Source organism: Ricinus communis, chromosome 1 (assembly GCF_019578655.1).
Source record: "Ricinus communis isolate WT05 ecotype wild-type chromosome 1, ASM1957865v1, whole genome shotgun sequence".
NCBI lineage: Eukaryota > Viridiplantae > Streptophyta > Magnoliopsida > Malpighiales > Euphorbiaceae > Ricinus > Ricinus communis.
Genome location: NC_063256.1, coordinates 17,723,112 through 17,743,588, shown reverse-complemented (window position 1 = coordinate 17,743,588; position 20,477 = coordinate 17,723,112). Strand labels below are relative to the sequence as shown.

Below are 20,477 nucleotides of genomic sequence, written 5' to 3'. Positions count from 1 at the left end.
ATATGAAATTTTGTTTGAGTTTTATTGTGAGGAATTTTATCTTTAATTTCTTGCTTGAACTTTGCGACTTATCAAGCTTTATTCTAGCTTGTGGTGTCAAAATCTAAATCTTTGTTTTCTTGTTATTTATCAAACTTTCTTGTTTGTGGCATAAGAGGAAATTCAAAGTCTATCTTAGTATCTTTATCCTTGTTCGTAAAGGGGTTAAGTAGCATCCATCTTCTTACTTCAATCTTTGAACGATCCGAATTTGTGGATTAAATTGGTAATTTCTAGTTTTCTTCTAATTCAACTTATCATAGTATTTTTGCTATTGGGAAGTTAATTGATGAAACCTATAATTCCCATCATAAGTGGTATCAGAGCATTGGCTCGAGATTGAGGTTTGCGTATCCAATACTATCTTTTAATTCTCAATATCTTGTGTTCATCTTATATTTTGCACCTTTTGCCATCTATTGTTCTTGTTATTATTATTATTTTTATCTTTATTCTTCTTATCTCAAGATTTTGTTTGCATATATCAAAAAAAAAAAATCGTCCTAAAAGAAAAAAATTGTTATCTTTGATATTCTTGTGTTAGATCTCAGATTACATAAAAAAAATTGACTCTTCATATTCCATGGAGATCTATCTTTATAATTCTATATCTTTGTGTTCTTTGATGATCTATCTTTGTTTTTCATTTCTATTAGCCTATTTGCTACAAATTGTTCATTTCTTTAAGCCTACCTTATTATTTTCTTGTTAGCCTACCTTATCTTTTTTTTTCATTGATTACTACATTCTTGAAATTTTGTTTGATTGAGAAACTTAGTTCATCTAAGAAATCAAAAGGCAAATTTGAGAGGTAAAAGGCAAGAGTGTGAGATCATTAGAAAAAAAAAGCCAAAATTGAGTGTAAACACAAGTGGTATACATCAATTTTGAGTGAAAACACGTGAGGGAGTGTTGTGAGATCGTTTCTTTCTATTTTCTTTTATTAAAATTTTAGGTTTTACAATCATGTCAAAAGACACAAGTTCTTCTACAAATGATCATGTGATTCAAGCTATGCAACAACAATTCAAAAGAATGTTTAGTATGATGGCGGGAGTCAATAAAAAATTAGAGAAGCATGATGGCATCCTTAACCAATTACATGGAGAGCCTAGACAAAGGAGACATCCACTAATTAACCAAGAGGACTATGAAGGAGAGGATGATTTGGATGATGATCAAGTCACCTTGTTGGGACAACGAATCAATCCTAGGAGACAAGCTAGGAGACGACATCCAAATGATGATGTTGATCGCAACCTTGGAAGCATCAAAATGAAGATTCCTTCATTCCAAGGAAGAAATGATCCGGATGTGTACCTTGAATGGGAGAGGAAAGTGGAACTCATCTTCGAATGTCATAATTATTCGGAGGAGAAAAAGGTAAAACTTGCCGCTGTTGAGTTTAGTGATTATGCAATTGTTTGGTGGGATCAATTTTGCAAGGAAAGACGTAGATATGGAGAAAGACCCGTGGAGTCTTGGAGAGAAATGAAGCAAATCATGAGAAAGAGGTTTGTTCCAAGCCACTACTATAGAGAGCTTCATCAAAGATTACAAACTCTAATTCAAGGATCCATGAGTGTGGAGGAGTATCACAAAGAAATGGAGAAGGCTATGATTAGAGCAAATATGATAGAAGATCGTGAAGCTACCATGGCAAGGTTTTTGAGAGGGCTAAACAAAGACATTGCTGATGTTGTTGATTTGCAACATTATGTGGAGATTGAAGATATGGTGAATTTGGCCATGAAAGTGGAAAGGCAATTGAAAAGAAAGAGGTATGATTCTAAACCAAATATGGGTTCTTCTTCTTCTTGGAAAACTTCTTGGGGGAAAAAGGATGATAAACCTTTTACTAAGTTAAAAGTGGAAGAAACTAAAACTAAAATTGACTTGGGTAATAAGGGAAAGGGTGAGAATCAACCAGCCCAAACTAGGGGAATCAAATGTTTCAAGTGTTTGGGTCATGGGCACATTGCTAGGGAATGTCCAAATAAGAAAGCTATGATTCTAAGGAATGGTGATATTGAGTCGGAGAGTGAGGGGGATAGTGATGATGATATGCCTTCTTTAGAAGATTGTAGTGATGTTAAATGTGCTAAGGGAGATAATCTTGTTGTTCAAAGAACATTGAGTTTGCAAAATAAACATGATGTCCATAGGGAGCAAAGGGAAAATTTGTTTCATACTCATTGTTTGATTTCTAACAAGTTGCGCAACATGATTGTGGATAGTGGAAGTTGTACCAATGTAGCAAGCACTTTGCTAGTGGAGAAATTGAAGTTGCCTACTACCAAGCACCCAAGACCATACAAGTTACAATGGCTTAATGAAAGTGGAGTTGTAAAGGTAAATAAGCAAGTTTTAGTTTCGTTTCAAATTGGTAGATATAAGGATGAGGTGTTATGTGATGTGTTGCCAATGTTGGCCGGACATATGTTGTTGGGGAGACCTTGGCAATATGATAGAAGGGCTAGTCATGATGGATTCAAAAATATGTATACTTTGACTATGGATGGAAAAAGGTTTAACCTTGGACCATTAACTCCAAAACAGATTTTTGAAGACCAAATGCGCATCAAGTAACAATATGAAGAAATGGGTTCTTCATTGGGAAACTCTTTGGGAAGGGAAACCTTTGAGAGTAAAGAAAAAGGTGAGATGAGTGAACCTAAAAATTTCAATTCTCTTGACCAAAATGGGAAACACAAGGTGAGAGAAAACAAGGAAGGTTCAAATGAAAGAAAAATAAGTGTTTATGCAAAAATGAGTGATGTGAAGGAAGCTATGCTTTTGAGGCAACACATGCTTGTACTTATGTACAAGGAGATTTTGCATATTTCTAACGAAATAACCAATTGTTTGCCTAGTGTTGTTGTTGATCTTTGCAGTTTATGAAGATTTATTTCCGGAAGAAATTCCAAATGGTTTGCCACCTAAAAGAGGCATTGAGCACCAAATTGATTTCATACCCAGAGCAAGCATTCCAAATAGACCAGCATATAGATGTAATCCGGAGGAGACCAAGGAAATCGAAAAGCGAGTGAGTGAGCTTATGGAGAAGGGTTATGTTCGTGAAAGCATGAGTCCATGTGCCATACCCGTCTTGTTAGTGCCTAAGAAAGATGGAACTTGGAGGATGTGTGTTGATTGTCGTGCCATCAACAAAATCACGGTGAAGTATAGACATCCCATTCCTAGGCTAGATGACATATTGGATGAATTGCATGGTTCATATTTGTTTTCAAAAATTGATTTGAAATCTGGTTATCATCAAATTAGAATGAGAGAAGGTGATGAATGGAAAACGGGTTTTAAAACTAAACATGGTTTATATGAGTGGTTAGTAATGCCTTTTGGTTTAACTAATGCACCAAGCACTTTCATGAGATTGATGAATCATGTTTTAAGAGCATTCATAGGCAAATTTGTTGTTGTCTATTTTGATAATATCTTGGTTTATAGCAAAAATTTAGATGAGCATGTACAACAGTTGACTTGTGTTTTTGATGTGCTTAGAGAAGAGAAGTTGTATGCTAATCTAAAGAAATGTTGTTTTTGCACTAATGAAATTACTTTTCTTGGATATATTGTCAATGACAAGGGTATTCATGTTGATCAAGAAAAGGTAAAAATAATTAGAGAATGGCCAACACCCACAAGTGTAAGTGATGTAAGAAGCTTTCATGGTTTAGCTAGCTTTTATAGAAGGTTCATTAAGAATTTTTCTACCATAGCTGCACCTTTAACTGAATGCATAAAAAAGAATGTTGGTTTTAAGTGGGGAATTGAACAAGATGAGGCTTTTAACTTGCTAAAAGACAAATTACGTTTTGCACCCTTGTTATCTTTGCCAAATTTTACTAAACCTTTTGAGATTGAGTGTGATGCAAGTGGCATAGGTATTGGAGGAATTTTGATGCAAGAAGGCAAGCCCATAGCATTCTTTAGCGAAAAGCTAAGTGGAGCAAGTCTAAACTACCCTACATATGACAAGGAGTTCTATGCATTAGTGAGGGTTCTAAAGACATAGCAGCATTACCTTGGCTACAAAGAATTCATAATTCACACTGACCATGAGTCCTTGAAGTATCTCAAAGGACAAGGAAAGCTCAACAAGAGACATGCAAAATGGGTGGAATTCATTGAATCCTTTCCATACATCATTAAGTACAAGCAAGGGAAAGAAAATGTGGTGGTAGATGCATTGTCAAGAAGGTATGCCTTGATCTCTAAACTTGATGCAAAATTATTAGGATTTGAATACATAAAAGATCTGTATTCTAATGATCCTGATTTTGCTAATGTTTATGGGGTATGTGAGAAATGGGGTTTTGATAAGTTCTATAAGTTTGATGGTTTTCTTTTTCGGGAAAACAAATTGTGTGTGCCCCAAAGTTCTTTGAGAGAGTTACTTGTGAGAGAGGCACATAGTGGAGGTTTAATGGGACATTTTGGGATTAAGAAAACTTTGGATATGTTGGGTGACCATTTCTTTTGGCCACACATGAAAAGGGATGTTGAGAGAATTTGTGAGAAATGCATTACTTGCAAACAAGCCAAATCCAAAGCAATGCCTCATGGTTTGTATACACCTCTTCCCATACCAAATGAGCCTTGGGTAGACATTTCTATGGACTTTGTTTTAGGATTACCTAGGTCCAAGGGAGGGAGAGATTCTATTTTTGTTGTTGTGGACAGGTTTAGCAAAATGGCACATTTCATTCCATGTCACAAGACAGATGATGCAACCCATATTGCGAATCTATTCTTCAAGGAGATTGTAAGGCTGCATGGAGTGCCAAGGACCATTGTGAGTGATAGGGATGTCAAATTCCTAAGTCACTTTTGGAAGACTCTTTGGGGAAAGATGGGGACAAAGCTTTTGTATTCTACAACTTGTCATCCGCAAACAGATGGACAAACAGAGGTGGTCAATAGGACACTTGCAACACTTTTGAGGGCTCTCATCCAAAGAAATCTGAAGAATTGGGAAGAATGTTTGCCACATGTGGAATTTGCTTATAATAGGAGTGTGCATGGTTCAACAAATTGCTCACCCTTTGAAGTTGTGTATGGATTCAATCCATTGACTCCATTAGATTTGCTACCATTGCCATTGGACAAAGCTAATTTAAAGGGGAAACAAAAAGCTGAATTCATCAAGACTTTGCATGAGAAGGTGCATGCACACATTGAGAAGAAAACACTCCAATATGAAAAGCAACACAACAAAGGGAGGAAGCAAGTCATTTTTGAGCCTGGAGATTGGGTGTGGGTGCACTTGAGGAAGGAAAGATTTCCTAACCAAAGGAAATCAAAGCTTATGCCAAGAGGAGATGGTCCTTTTAGAGTGCTTCAACGCATCAACAACAATGCCTATAAGCTAGAACTTCCAAGTGAGTATGGCAATGTTAGTGCTACTTTCAATGTTAGTGACTTGTCTTTGTTTGATGTAGGTGATGAAGATGATGGAGCTGATTTGTGGACAAATCCTTTTGAAGAAAGGGGGAATGATGTGAATCCAAGTTCAAAGCTTAAAGAGATCCAAGATCCATTAATAGTACAAGAAGGCCCAATCACAAGGTCCAAATCCAAGAAGCTTCAACAAGCCATATTGGGTTTAATTAGGGACATTTGGAAAGCCCAAGAACTTCAACCCAATAAGGCATCCATGGAGGCCCAAGGAATAATATTTAACTTGTTTTTATGTTAATAAAAATTAGGGTTACATGTAGCCACCATACAAGTTAATATGGTAATTAATACCAAGTAATGGCTATCAATGTGGGTAGTGGTTATTAAGAGCCACCATATACAAGTTAATGGGGTAATTAATACCAAGTAATGGCTATTAGTGTGGATAGTGGTTACTAAGGCCATTAAGAGTAAAAGTAATCCTATGTGTGTGAGTCTATTTTAGTAGTGTGTGCATGGACTTGTACTCTATATAAACAAGTCCTTTTCTCTTTCTTTTAGAGCATGATTGAATTTGATATATGAAATTTTGTTTGAGTTTTATTGTGAGGAATTTTATCTTTAATTTCTTGCTTGAACTTTGCGACTTATCAAGCTTTATTCTAGCTTGTGGTGTCAAAATCTAAATCTTTGTTTTCTTGTTATTTATCAAACTTTCTTGTTTGTGGCATAAGAGGAAATTCAAAGTCTATCTTAGTATCTTTATCCTTGTTGGTAAAGGGGTTAAGTAGCATCCATCTTCTTACTTCAATCTTTGAACGATCCGAATTTATGGATTAAATTGGTAATTTCTAGTTTTCTTCTAATTCAACTTATCATAGTATTTTTGCTATTAGGGAGTTAAGTGATGAAACCTACAATTCCCATCAACCCCTTTTACGGGATTGTTTTCTCATAGTGAAAAATATACCCCTCTTGCGGGGTTGTTTTCTAATATTGACAAATATACCCTTTTTACGGGGTTATATTCTAATATTGACAAATATACCCCTCTTACGAGGATGTTTTCTAATATTGACAAATATACCCCTCTTACAAGGTTGTTTTCTCGTATTAAAAAATATAACACTTTTTTGGGGTTGTTTTCTCATGTTGAAAGATATACCCCTCTTACGGGGTTATTTTCTAATATTGACAAATATACCCATCTTACGAGGTTGTTTTCTAATATGTACAAATATACCCCTTTTACGGGGTTCTTTTCTAATATTGACTAAATATACCCCTGTTTTCTAATATTGACTAAATATACCCCTCTTGCGGGGTTGTTTTCTAATATGTACAAATATACCCTTTTTACGGGGTTATATTCTAATATGTACAAATATACCCCTCTTACGAGGCTGTTTTCTAATATTGACAAATATACCCCTCTTACGAGGTTGTTTTCTCGTATTGAGAAATATACCACTTTTTTGGGGTTGTTTTCTCATGTTGATAGATATACCACTCTTACGGGGTTGTTTTCTAATTATGACAAATACACCCCTCTTACGGGGTTGTTTTCTAGTATTTAAAAATATACCACTTTTCTTGGGTAGTTTTCTCATGTTGAAAGATATACCCCTCTTACGGGGTTGCCATCTCATATTGACAAATATAGGACTTTTTTGGGGTTGTTTTCTTGTATTGTTAAATATACCCCTCTTATGGGGTTGTTTTCCCATGTTGACAAATATACCACTTTTTTGGGGTTGTTTTCTCAAGTTGAAAGATATACCCCTCTTACGGGGTTGCCTTCTCATATTGACAAATATACCACTTTTTTGGGGTTGTTTTCTCATATTGAAAGATATACCCCTCTTATGAGGTTGTTTTCTAATATGTACAAATATACCCCTTTTACGGGGTTCTTTCCTAATATTGACTAATATGCCCCTCTTACAGGGTTGTTTTCTCATATTGACAAATATACCCCTCTTACGGGGTTGTTTTCTAATATTGACAAATATACCCTTTTTACGGGATTATTTTCTAATGTTGACAAATATACCCCTCTTACGAGGCTGTTTTCTAATATTGATAAATATACCCCTCTTACGGGGATGTTTTCTAATATGTATAAATATACCCCTTTTACGGGGTTCTTTTCTAATATTGACTAAATATACCGCTCTTTTCTAATATTGACTAAATATACCCCTCTTGCGGGGTTTTTTTCTAATATGTACAAATATACCCTTTTGACGGGGTTATATTCTAATATGTACAAATACACCCCTCTTACGAGGCTGTTTTCTAATATTGACAAATATACCCCTCTTACGAGGTTGTTTTCTCGTATTGAGAAATATACCACTTTTTTGGGGTTGTTTTCTCATGTTGATAGATATACCACTCTTACGGGGTTATTTTCTAATTATGACAAATATACCCCTCTTACGGGGTTGTTTTCTAGTATTTAAAAATATACCACTTTTCTTGGGTTGTTTTCTCATGTTGAAAGATATACCCCTCTTACGGGGTTGCCATCTCATATTGATAAATATATCACTTTTTTGGGGTTGTTTTCTTGTATTGATAAATATACCCCTCTTATGGGGTTGTTTTCCCATGTTGACAAATATACCACTTTTTTGGGGTTGTTTTCTCAAGTTGAAGGATATACCCCTCTTACGGGGTTGCCTTCTCATATTGACAAATATACCACTTTTTTGGGGTTATTTTCTCATGTTGAAAGATATACCCCTCTTATGAGGTTGTTTTCTAATATGTACAAATACACCCCTTTTACGGCGTTCTTTCCTAATATTGACTAATATGCCCCTCTTACAGGGTTGTTTTCTCATATTGACAAACATACCCCTCTTACGGGGTTGTTTTCTAATATTGACAAATATACCCTTTTTACGGGGTTATTTTCTAATGTTGACAAATATACCCCTCTTACGAGGCTGTTTTCTAATATTGATAAATATACCCCTCTTACGGGGTTGTTTTCTAATATGTACAAATATACCCCTTTTACGAGGTTCTTTTCTAATATTGACTAAATATACCTCTCTTTTCTAATATTGACTAAATATACCCCTCTTGCGGGGTTTTTTTCTAATATGTACAAATATACCCTTTTTACAGGGTTATATTCTAATATGTACAAATATACCCCTCTTACGAGGCTGTTTTCTAATATTGACAAATATACACCTCTTACGAGGTTGTTTTCTCGTATTGAGAAATATACCACTTTTTTGGGGTTGTTTTCTCATGTTGATAGATATACCACTCTTACGGGGTTGTTTTCTAATTATGACAAATATACCCCTTTTACGGGGTTGTTTTCTAGTATTTAAAAATATACCACTTTTCTTGGGTTGTTTTCTCATGTTGAAAGATATACCCCTCTTACGGGGTTGCCATCTCATATTGATAAATATATCACTTTTTTGGGGTTGTTTTCTTGTATTGATAAATATACCCCTCTTATGGGGTTGTTTTCCCATGTTGACAAATATACCACTTTTTTGGGGTTGTTTTCTCATGTTGAAGGATATAACCCTCTTACGGGGTTTCCTTCTTATATTGACAAATATATCACTTTTTTGGGGTTATTTTTTATTGTTGAAAGATATACGCCTCTTACAGGGTTCTTTTCTAAAATTGATAAATATACCCCTCTTACGGGCTTGTTTTATCATGTTGACAAATATACCACGGTTTTGGGGTTGTTTTCTAATATTGATAAATATATCCCTCTTACAGGGTTGTTTTCTCATATTGACAAATATACCACTTTTTTGGATTATTTTCTCATGTTGAAAGATATACCCCTCTTACGGGGTTGTTTTCTAATATTGATAAATACACCGCTCTACGGGGTTGCTTTCTTATATTAAAAATATACCACTTTTTAGGGTTGTTTTCTCATATTGAAAGATATACCCCACTTACGGGGTTGTTTTCTAATATTGATAAATACACCACTCTTACGGGGTTGTTTATACACTACTTTTTTGGGGTTGTTTTCTCATGTTGAAAGATATACCCCTCTTACGGGTTTGTCTTCTAGTATTGACAAATATACTCCTCTTACGGGATTATTTTCTAGTATTGACAAATATACCCCTCTTGCTGGTTGCCTTCTCATATTAACAAATATAGCACTTTTTTGGGGTTGTTTTGTATTGTTGAAAGATATACCCCTCTTATGGGGTTGTTTTCTAATATTGATAAATACACCCCTCTTACGGGGTTGTTTTCTCATGTTGACAAATATACCTCTTTTTTTGGGTTGTTTTCTCATGCTGAAAGATATACCCCTCTTAGGGGGTTATTTTCTGATATTGACAAATAGTTCCCTCTTACGGGGTTGTTTTCTCGTATTGAAAAATATACCACTTTTTCGGGGTTATTTTCTCATGTTGAAAGATATAACCCTCTTTAGGGGGTTTTTCTCTATTATTGATAAATATACCCCTCTTACGGGGTTGTTTTCTAATATTGTCGAATATAACCCTCTTACCGGGGTTGTTTTCTCGTATTAACAAATATACCTATTTTTTGGGGTTGTTATCTCATGTTGAAAGATATACTCTTCTTACGGGGTTGCTTTCTAATATTGATAAATACACCCTTCTTATGCGGTTATTTTGTAATATTGATAAATATACCCTTCTTACAGGGTTATTTTCTCGTATTGACAAATATACCACTTTTTTGGGGTTGTATTCTCATGTTGAAAGATATACCCTTCTTATAGGGTTATTTTTTAGTATTGATAAATACACCCCTCTACGAGGTTGTTTTCTAATATTGACAAATATACCCCTCTTATGGGGTTGTTTTCTCGTATTGAAAAATATACCACTTTTTTGGGGTTGTTTTCTCATGTTGAAAGATATACCGCTCTTACGGGGTTGTTTTCTAATATTGACAAATATACCCCTCTTACGGGGTGGTTTTCTTATGTTAAAAATTATACCACATTTCTAGGTTTGTTTTCTCATGTTGAAAGATATATACCGCTTACGGGGTTGTTTTCTAATATTGACAAGTGTACTCCTCTTATGGGGCTGTTTTCTCATAGTAAACAATATACACCTTTTTTAGGGTTGTTTTCTCATGTTGAAAGATATACCCCTCTTACAGGGTTATTTTCTAATATTGACAAATATACTCCTTTTACGGGGTTATTCTCTAATATGTACAAATATACCTCTTTTACGGGGCTGTTTTCTAATATTGACTACTGTACCCCTCTTACGGGATTGTTTTCTCATATTGATAAATATACCCCTCTTGCGGGGTTGTTTTCTAATATTGACAAATATACCCTTTTTACGGGGTTATATTCTAATATTGACAAATATACCCCTCTTACGAGGCTGTTTTCTAATATTGACAAATTTACCCCTCTTACGAGGTTGTTTTCTCCTATTAAAAAGTATAACAATTTTTTGGGGTTGTTTTCTCATGTTGAAAGATATACCCCTCTTATGGGGTTGTTTTCTAATACTGATAAATATACCCCTCTAACGGGGTTGTTTTCTCATATTAAACAATATACCACTTTTATGGGGTTGTTTTCTCATGTTGAAAGATATACCCCTCTTATGGGGTAGTTTTCTAATATTGACTAATATACCAGCCAGAGTGGAGCCTGCAGCTTAATTGGACTCAACACGGGGAAACTTACCAGGTCCAGACATAGTAAGGATTGACAGACTAAGAACTCTTTCTTGATTCTATAGGTGATGGTGCATGGCCATTCTTAGTTGGTGGAATGCTTTGTGTAGTTAATTCTGTTAATGAAGGAGAGCTCAACCTACTAACTAGCTATGCAGAGGTATCCCTCCGCGGCCAGCTTCTTAGACGGACTATGGTCTTCTAGGCCAAGGAAGTTTGAGGCAATAATAGGTTTGTGATGCCCTTAGATGTTTTTGGCCGCACGCGCGCTACACAGATGTATTCAACGAGGCTATAGCCTTGGCCGACAGGCTCGGGTAATCTTTGAAATTTCATCATGATGGGGATAGATCATTGCAATTGTTGGTCTTCAATGAGGAATTCCTAGTAAGTGCGTGTCATCAGCTCGAGTTGACTATGTCCATGCCCTTTGTACCCCGTCGCTCCTACCGATTGAATGGTCCGGTGAGGTGTTCGGATCGTAGCGACGTGGGCGGTTCGCTGCCAGTGACGTCGCGAGAAGTCCACTGAACCTTATCATTTAGTGGAAGGAGAAGTCGTAACATGGTTTACGTAGGTGAACCTGCCGAAGGATCATTGTCGAAACTTGCCCTAGAGAGAGACACTGCGAACATGTTTACTAATTGCAAGGGGGAGTGGGGGTTGTCATGCCCCCAGTCCCCCTATGTCGGCGAGAGGGGGTAGAGTAGGGCTTTGTGCTGGATTATGACTGAACGCTTCTAAGTCAGAATTCGGGCCAGAAGCGACACGTTGTCCGCCGCTCGTTTGCCGACCAGCAGTAGGGGCCCTCCGGCCCCCAAAGGCACGTGTCATTGGCTAAGCCCTCGCCGCGGACGAGCCACGCATGCCGCCTTGAATTACAATTTTCATCGAGCGGCGGACTGAATCCTTTGCAGATGACTTAAATACGCGACGGGGTATTGTAAGTGGCAGAGTGGCCTTGTTGCCAGGATCCACTGAGATTCAGCCCTTCGTCGCTCCGATTCGTCCCTCCCCTCCTCCCACATGCAAAATCAAAACCAATTTATTCTTTGAAATACGGCCCTGAGGTTGCTTGCTCCAAGGTCCCAAAATACCAAGCAATTCCACAAACTCAAGGGACTTGAGAACACATCTAAGATCTAGCCAGTGCTGTATGTAAGTCCCCCACAGAATTGGCCCGCAAACACCCCAACCCCCTCGCGCCTTGTCTCGGATGTCAAAAAATTTCCCAGGACACGGTGGGCCCACCCAGGCCCATTTCTAGAAAAATTCAAGAATGGAGCATGGGCATCGCCCTTACTTTAGGCATACATGGGGCTTTATTTTCTTATTGTAGGTGAGGCATCAAGGTGTTGTGATGGTTGCTATCTATGCAGCTACAATCTAAGTCGGTGTACCTATCTATGCAGTCTAGTACTAATGGCGAGTATCAAGGTCGTATTCCTCGGAAAAGTGAAAGCCCAGAGTTACTCCTTTGTTCTTTGTTATATTAACCTAAAATGAGTGATGAATAATTTTTAAACAAACTAATAGCTACAAGCTAAGTTCTAAGGGAGATGCATGAGTAATTGATAAATAAAATAACCAAGACAAGAAAGCAAACCCAAAGGGAAACTAAACTAGTTGGCAATCAAACAAAAGATAAAGGATTGATGAGTCTAATTATGCTACCCGTGGATAAATTCTTAACCGAATCCGGTTTCTCTCTCTCGATAACCGAATTCCTAAATCTAATAACTTAAAGTTAGAATCTCTTCCTAACGATTGATTCTTAAATTAGCATTAAGCTTTAATCTACCTCTATTAAGCTTTGTTAATTCTTAATCCGGCTAGTTAATTATCCTTATCTCTAAGCGATTATTAACCAGTTCTTGCTATTCAAAATTCCAATTGCCAAATGGACTTCTCAATAACACAAAAAGCAATCTAAACGCACAACTCACAACGTCTCATGAATAATGCACTATCTTATTAATACTGAAAGCAAGAAGAATACAAAATTAACCCAAACAATCCAACAATATAATACTAAGCCAACATAGTAAAGAAATCCCAATGGATTTAATCAATCTAGCTAATCATGTTCATTATCAAAATCCACAAGAATTCAATTACAACAATGAGTAAAGGTAGAGAAACCCGACTACACCCTTGGATGAGAGTAAACAGCCCCAATTCCTCTTGCTCGAATTGAATCGATTCTTGTTCCTCTTGCTCGATTTGAAAACCAATCAACGAACCTCGCCCAATCTTCAATCTTTGAAGGGAATCCGATTGAAACCTTGATCCAAGTCTCCTTTTCCCTTGGTTCCAGCTCAGAAAACCCTTAGAGAGAGAAATATTAGGGTTTGTGACGTTCTCCCCCGCTCTCCTCTTTCTTTCCTCTCTTCTTTCTTTTAAATAACTCCCCTTATCGCCGCCAACACGGCCGTCTTGATGCCTGTGTTCCTAACATAGGCTGGTGTTTATGCCCATGTTACTCTCTGTGACCGTGCTCCCTAAAAACTTCTTTTTCTTTGATGTTTGACGCACCCAACAGGGCCATGTTGGTGCCCGTATTGGGGACATGGCCAGTGTTGAAACCAACATGGCCATGTTCAGCTTCCTCATGCACATACTTAGCTTGTCTCAGTGGCTTTGACGTCCAATTATGCTCTAATTCTTCCCTTTATCATTCTTTGACTTCTTTTGGACCTAATGTACACAAACAGATGCATACGGTGAGTGTTGGGACCAATTCACATCCAAATGTCTATAAAATCAATCTTAAAAACCCCATTTAGATGTGTGTATTTTACGCACATCAAATAACCCGACACTTAGCTCATTGCTTGTCCTCAAGCAATCAAAAGTAAAATAAGGAAAATAAACCACTAAGGAACAACACTTAAACTGACAGACAAGCTAGAGAGCTCCTAGACATATCCTTAACAAGCGTAAGTCAAACAAAAAGAAATGAAGCAATCAATTCAAGTATCACAACCAAGATGCCAATAATTCGCAAAATACTGTTTCAACAAAATTATTCAGAACCAACTCCTCACCAGATTCACTATAAATCACTCAAAGTGTTTAAAGGGTAGTGTTTAATCGCTCAATGCATCAATTACTGCCTTACTTACTATATGCTTGCTCGTAAATCCTACTCCTACCACTTATGGAGAGTCAACAACCATGTCAAGAGGTCTTTATAAGGGTTGTAATAGGGATTAGGTAAGGGTAGGTAAATTTGGTCAGAGTTGAACCTTTGGTGTTCTGCAATGAAATACATGACCTGCACCAAGTCACAATAATCACAAGGGGTAAACAATGGATAGTAGTCTAAGGTGGGAAATAGGAATCAAGTCAAAATGTATACTCCGAAAAGCAATTAAACAATTAGCTCACTTACTTTCTTTCTTTTCATCACCCTTCCCTCTTATTCTTCTTATTATCATTTTTTTTCTTTTTTTTCTCTTTTTTTTTCATAAGGGAAGAACATTCACATAATAGAGTGAATTTCTTTTAGATTGAAGAAAGCTGCTACAAGATTCCAAACTATTCGCAAGATAAAAATTCCTAATAAAAACAACTCATATGCAAAAATATAACCCAAAGCAGAATAAAACTAAGTGGTAATGGAATATGATAAAAAAATGGTAAAAGAAGGGGTTATCTACAGAATCAATAAACGAATGAAGGCTATTTGGCTAGAATGAAAAACCTAAGTGCCTCTATCATACCAAAGTGTTAAACTCTCCTTGTGGCCCTCATAAGCATTATCGAGCAAGTTCTAAAAGTAAAGACAGTAATTGGCACTCTCAACAAGAAATAAATACAAGCATATAAAGTGTATGCTTACAATTTAGGCTCAATTTCTCAAAAGTGTGCTTTTGAGTAGGTTCCAAACAAAAATCATGAAAACAAAATTAATAAACCAAAGCAACTTATTGTAAAACTCAAACTAATTATCTTACATTCTTCCGCAAAACTCAACACTATTGGTTTTACCCGATCACATGGACATAAATAGGATTTCAAAAGCAAGTCAACAATAAGAGCATAGAAACAAAGTGAAAAATTTTCAAAATTTTACAAAAAATTGCACAAAGAATAAACAAATAACTCAGATGGGATAAATATCACCCACCCCACAATTGAAGGACACACTGTCCCCAGTGTACAAAATATAAGAAATGAAAAAAGAAAAAGAACTAATACTGCCCTGACTATGGCTCCGGAGTGAAAAGAGGTGCATCATCAGGTATCTCAGGGCGTTGGCTGGTATGTGGTGGAGGAGTGGCTGCAACTAATAAAATAAAGAATTAAAATTGAAATTGAAATAAAAATTAAATAAAATATGAAAAGTAAAACTAATAAAATGTTTCAAAACAAAAGGTTAAAATATTAGAGATTAAAGATAAAAATTGCGGTGCCTCCCAAAAGCGCTTCTTTTTTATGTGATGAGTCTTCTTAGGTGGACTCATGCAAACGGGCGTGATCGACGACCATCCATCCTTCTTCCAAGGAAATGTCTTCAAGTATCCACTTAGAGGGATAATCGTCAATTTCCTCTTCCCGACTGTCAAGCAAGCTGCCAGTATGACGGGCAAAACTCGCTCCTCGTATAATTGCACGTAGTCATGATGCTCTAGGGGCTCTTCCAATTTGAAAGCTGAAGTTTCACCAATTGGAAGGATCGACAATTGGATAATTTCTTCAAGAATGTCGATGGTTTTCTCTAGTCCTTGGCTTGGTTCACTTGCTAGAAGAAACTCGAGTTCCTCCAAGACTTCTTCATTGGATAACTCGTGCTCATCTTCCATCATCGAAGGGACTTGTGGAAAATCCACCAAAAATTCCTCTAACTGCAACTCAGCATCATCAACTGTACGTTCCTGTTGGTAGTCTTTCATAGGGATCATGTTTGCCTCTTCCTTTTCTGGTTCTATCTCCATGTTCAAAGAGTCGTCCTGCACAGAAGCATCATCGTCAAACATAATAGATAACCTAGAAAAATTCTCACCTGAACGCAAAGTGACAGCACTCAAGTGTTCTTTGGATTTAGTAGCATTTGATGGAGTTCCCAATTGCTCTTCAGCTAGTAACTTGAAGATTAAGCCTACTTGATGCTCTATGTTCTTAATTAAGGCTTGTTGATCTTCAAGTATCCTCTCTATTTGTTGGAATCTATCCTCTAGACTTGCAATAAACCTCATCATCAGCTCCTCTGACACTAACTCTTCACCTTGAGGTGATGGTGCAAGATTAGGCTGCTGAAATTCTGGTGGTTCTTGGCCATCTATGCTCCATCCAAAGGGTGAATGAATGCTCAACTCTTGATTGTAGGTGCTTCCATACGAGTCATTTGGCCAACTTCCCGTATAAGTCACCTGTTCATAGTTATAAGAACAATGAGCAACATCATTATACAATGGACAATCATTACTCAAATGTAAACCATAACAAAATTCACAAAAAACTTGAGATGAAAGGATAGGAGTGGAGAGTTGATCGGTAGCCCTACAAAATGATTCCACTCGAGCTTCTAAAGATGCACGGGTATCCCAATTTTTAGCACTCTCTTGGTTCCTAATCCCATTTTCCAACCGTGTCATACAAAGAGTTTAGCATTGAACCTCCTTATCATCCACTACCCGAATCATCAAATTAACTAAATAAATATGTACAAATAAAAGAAAATAAATAAATAAATAAATAATAAAAACCATAAAATAAAATAAAAAAGATGGCTAAATTAACAAATAGCAAATTTCACTCTAGTTTTCAAACATTCCCCGGCAACGGCGCCAAAAACTTAATGGTTGCTATCTATGCAGCTACAATATAAGGCAGTGTAGCTATCGATACAGTCTAGCACTAATGGCGAGTATCAAGGTCGTATTCCTCGGGAAAGTGAAAGCCCAGAGTTACTCCTTTGTTCTTTGTTATATTAACCTAAAATGAGTGATGAATAATTTTTAAACTAACTAATAGCTACAAGCTAAGTTCTAAGGGAGATGCAGGAGTAATTGATAAATAAAATAACTAAGACAAGAAAGCAAACCCAAAGGGAACCTAAACTAGTTGGCAATCAAACAAAAGATAAAGGATTGATGAGTCTAATTATGCTACCCGTGGACGAATTCTTAACCGAATTCGATTTCTCTCTCGAGATAACCGAATTCCTAAATCTAATAACCTAAAGTTGGAATCTCTTCCTAACGATTGATTCTTAAATTAGCATTAAGCTTTAATTCGCCTCTATTAAGCTTTGTTAATTCTTAATCCGGCTAGTTAATTATCCTTATCTCTAAGCGATTATTAACTAGTTCTTGCTATTTAAAAGTCCAATTACCAAATGGACTTCTCAATCACACAAAAAGCAATCTAAACACACAATTCACAACATCTCATGAATAATGCATTGTCTTATTAATACTGAAAGCAAGACGAATACAAAATTAACCCAAACAATCCAACAATATAATACTAAGCCGACATAGTAAAGAAATCCCAATGGATTTAATCAATCTAGCTAATCATGTTCATTATCAAAATCCACAAGAATTCAATTACAACAATGAGTAAAGGTAGAGAAACCCGATTACACCCTTGGATGAGAGTAAACAGCCCCAATTCCTCTTGCTCGAATTGAATCGATTCTTGTTCCTCTTGCTCGATTTGAAAACCAATCAACGAACCTCGCCCAGTCTTCAATCTTTGAAGGGAATCCGATCGAAACCTTGATCCAAGTCTTATTTTCCCTTGGTTCCAGCTTAGAAAACCCTTAGAGAGAGAAATATTAGGGTTTGGGATGTTCTCTCCCGCTTTCCTCTTTCTTTCCTCTCTTCTTTCTTTTAATTAACTCCCCCTGTCGCCGCTAACACGGCCGTGTTGATGCCTGTGTTCCCAACGCGGGTTGGTGTTTATGCCCGTGTTACTCTCTGTGGCCGTGCTCCCTAAAAACTTCTTTTTCTTTGATGTTTGACGCACCCAACACGGCCGTGTTGGGGACACCACTAGTGTTGAAACCAACAGGGCCATGTTCGGCTTTCTCATGCGCATACTTAGCTTGTTTCGGCAGCTTTGATGTACAATTATGCTCCAATTCTTCCCTTTATCATTCTTTGACTTCTTTTAGACCTAATGTACACAAACAAACGCATAGGGTGAGTGTTGGGACCAATTCACATCCAAATGTCTATAAAATCAATCTTAAAAATCCCATTTAGATGTGTCTATTTTATGCACATCATGTTGTGTAGCCTATAATAGCCCAAGTGGGAATTGACGCGGGCCCAAATAAGAATTGACAAAATTTTATGCGATTGTGATGGCCTTAGAGGGCGAGGCTGAGACATGGATGGAAGATCCAACCAAAGCCGTTGGGGCCCAGCCCCATGCAAGACGTGCTAATAGGTTGTCAACGCACGCTGTGGGTGATGCTTTGTCATAGGATGCTCGAAACCAAGCAATAGGCAACCTTGCTGCATGCCGAAGTATGAGGAGACGTCCCCTTTGGCCGAGGCACACTTTCTTGGATCTGCCTCACATGGGCACACAAGGTCGTATCTTACCGATGATGCAGATCTTGCACGGACGTATGCTTTTGTTAAGGCTTGAGATGATCTCCAAGCTTGGGCGTGTTATTAGGCAGATGTTGCACTGAGAGGGCATGTCATTCAATTGTATTGCCTCACCTCGTGTCGCGGAAGCTTATACGCACGCCCTGTTACGAGGAGTTTAGACTCGGTCGATGATACATTTCTTGCATGGGCCCGTGCTTGTGTTGAGGCTATAGACGAGCTGTAGTGCTCGGTCATCCTATGCACGTAGTTTTGATCCTTTCGATGATGCAGATCTTGCACCGGCGCATGCTTATGTTAAGGCTGGAGAGAAGCTCTTAGCTTGGGCGTGTTATTAGGTAGATGTTGTACTGAGAGGGCATGTCATTCAATTGTATTAGTTGACCTCGTGTCACAAAAGCTAATGCACATTCCCTGTTGCTAGCAGTTTGGATCTAGTCGATGATACATGTCTAGCTTAGGCTTGTGCTTGTGTTGAGGCTGGAGATGAGCTACATGCGTGGGCATCATATAGGGCTGATGATGTTGCACTCTGAGGGCATGTCATTCAATTCTATTGCCTGAGGTGGTGTGACGGAAGCTCTTTGCACGAAGTTTGTATCCTGTCGACGATGTAGATCTTGCTTGGGCGCATACTTATGTTAAGGCTTGAGATTATCTCTGAGCTTGGGCGTGTTATTCGGTGGGTGTTGCACTGAGAGGGCATGTCATTCAATTGTATTGCCTGACCTTATGTGGCGGAAGCTTATGCGCATTCCCTGTTGCGAGGAGTTTGGATCTGGTCGATGATACATGTCTAGCATTCCCTATTGAGGCTGGACAAGGGCTGTTGGCGAAAATTTGGATGTTCTTGACGAAGCACTAGTTGCATGTGGTTTTTCTTTATGCTACGGCTCGAGATGATCTCTAGGCTTAAGGGGTGCTATGATGTGGATGTTCCATTGCAAAGGCATGTCATTAAGTTATGTTGCTTGAGCTATGTAGGACGGGAGCTTATAAAACCCTTCTTGGTTGGGGCTTGGATTCGGTTGACGATGCATTTCTTTCGGTAATCCTTAAACTCTTTGCACCCAGCGGTGGAGGCAGTGTGCTGCCAAGCCAAGCTAAGGAGCTGCCTAAGAGCTTCCCATGAAAGACTAAGGATGGCTGCCTTCCAGAAACTTCCCATGCTTTTGTGTAAATAGAGTAGCTTCTTAAGGAAGCCATGTACATGAGATGCTTGTAGAAAAGTCTAGATGAACTAATCCTAGTCACATGTTAAGGAGGTGGAAAGCCTATATAAAGGCCACCCCATGTACTTGTAAAGAAGGTTGGAAAAATGAACAAAAGCTCTCCATACTTTCAAGCTCAAATGCTCCTAACCCTACTCTACTCTAGTCTTAAACCCTTACTGCCTACTTTGCTCACCTAAAATCCCTCCAACTCATATCTAGGCTTACTTAGTTCGACTTTGACAAGCAAGTTAACTAAGTGTCGTGCGACTTGGCTAACCACTAAGCCTAAGTTTGTGACAGGTGGTATCAAAGCAATGGTTTGAATCCTAGGTACCGCTGGCTGAAGTGATTTGGGTAATGGCAAGCGAGGGAGGAATTGTCGTTGCTGCGGTGGAAGAGCAATGCACTCAGCAGACTCGTGGGCGTGAGGAAAAAGGTCACAACCTAGATGGGGCAAATCCAAGGTCTAACGCGTGAGCCTATGGAGTCCAGAGTTGCTAGCCTTGAGAAAGACTTGGTTAGCATGACCTCAACAATTGGCGAGCTT

At 37.8% G+C, this 20,477-nt stretch overlaps 1 pseudogene; it reads left to right on the top strand.

Annotated features, from left to right (window-relative positions):
- The first annotated feature begins 1,005 nt into the window (after nucleotides 1-1,005).
- LOC125369799 lies at nucleotides 1,006-5,668 on the top strand (annotated as a pseudogene).
- The last annotated feature ends 14,809 nt before the right edge of the window (nucleotides 5,669-20,477 follow it).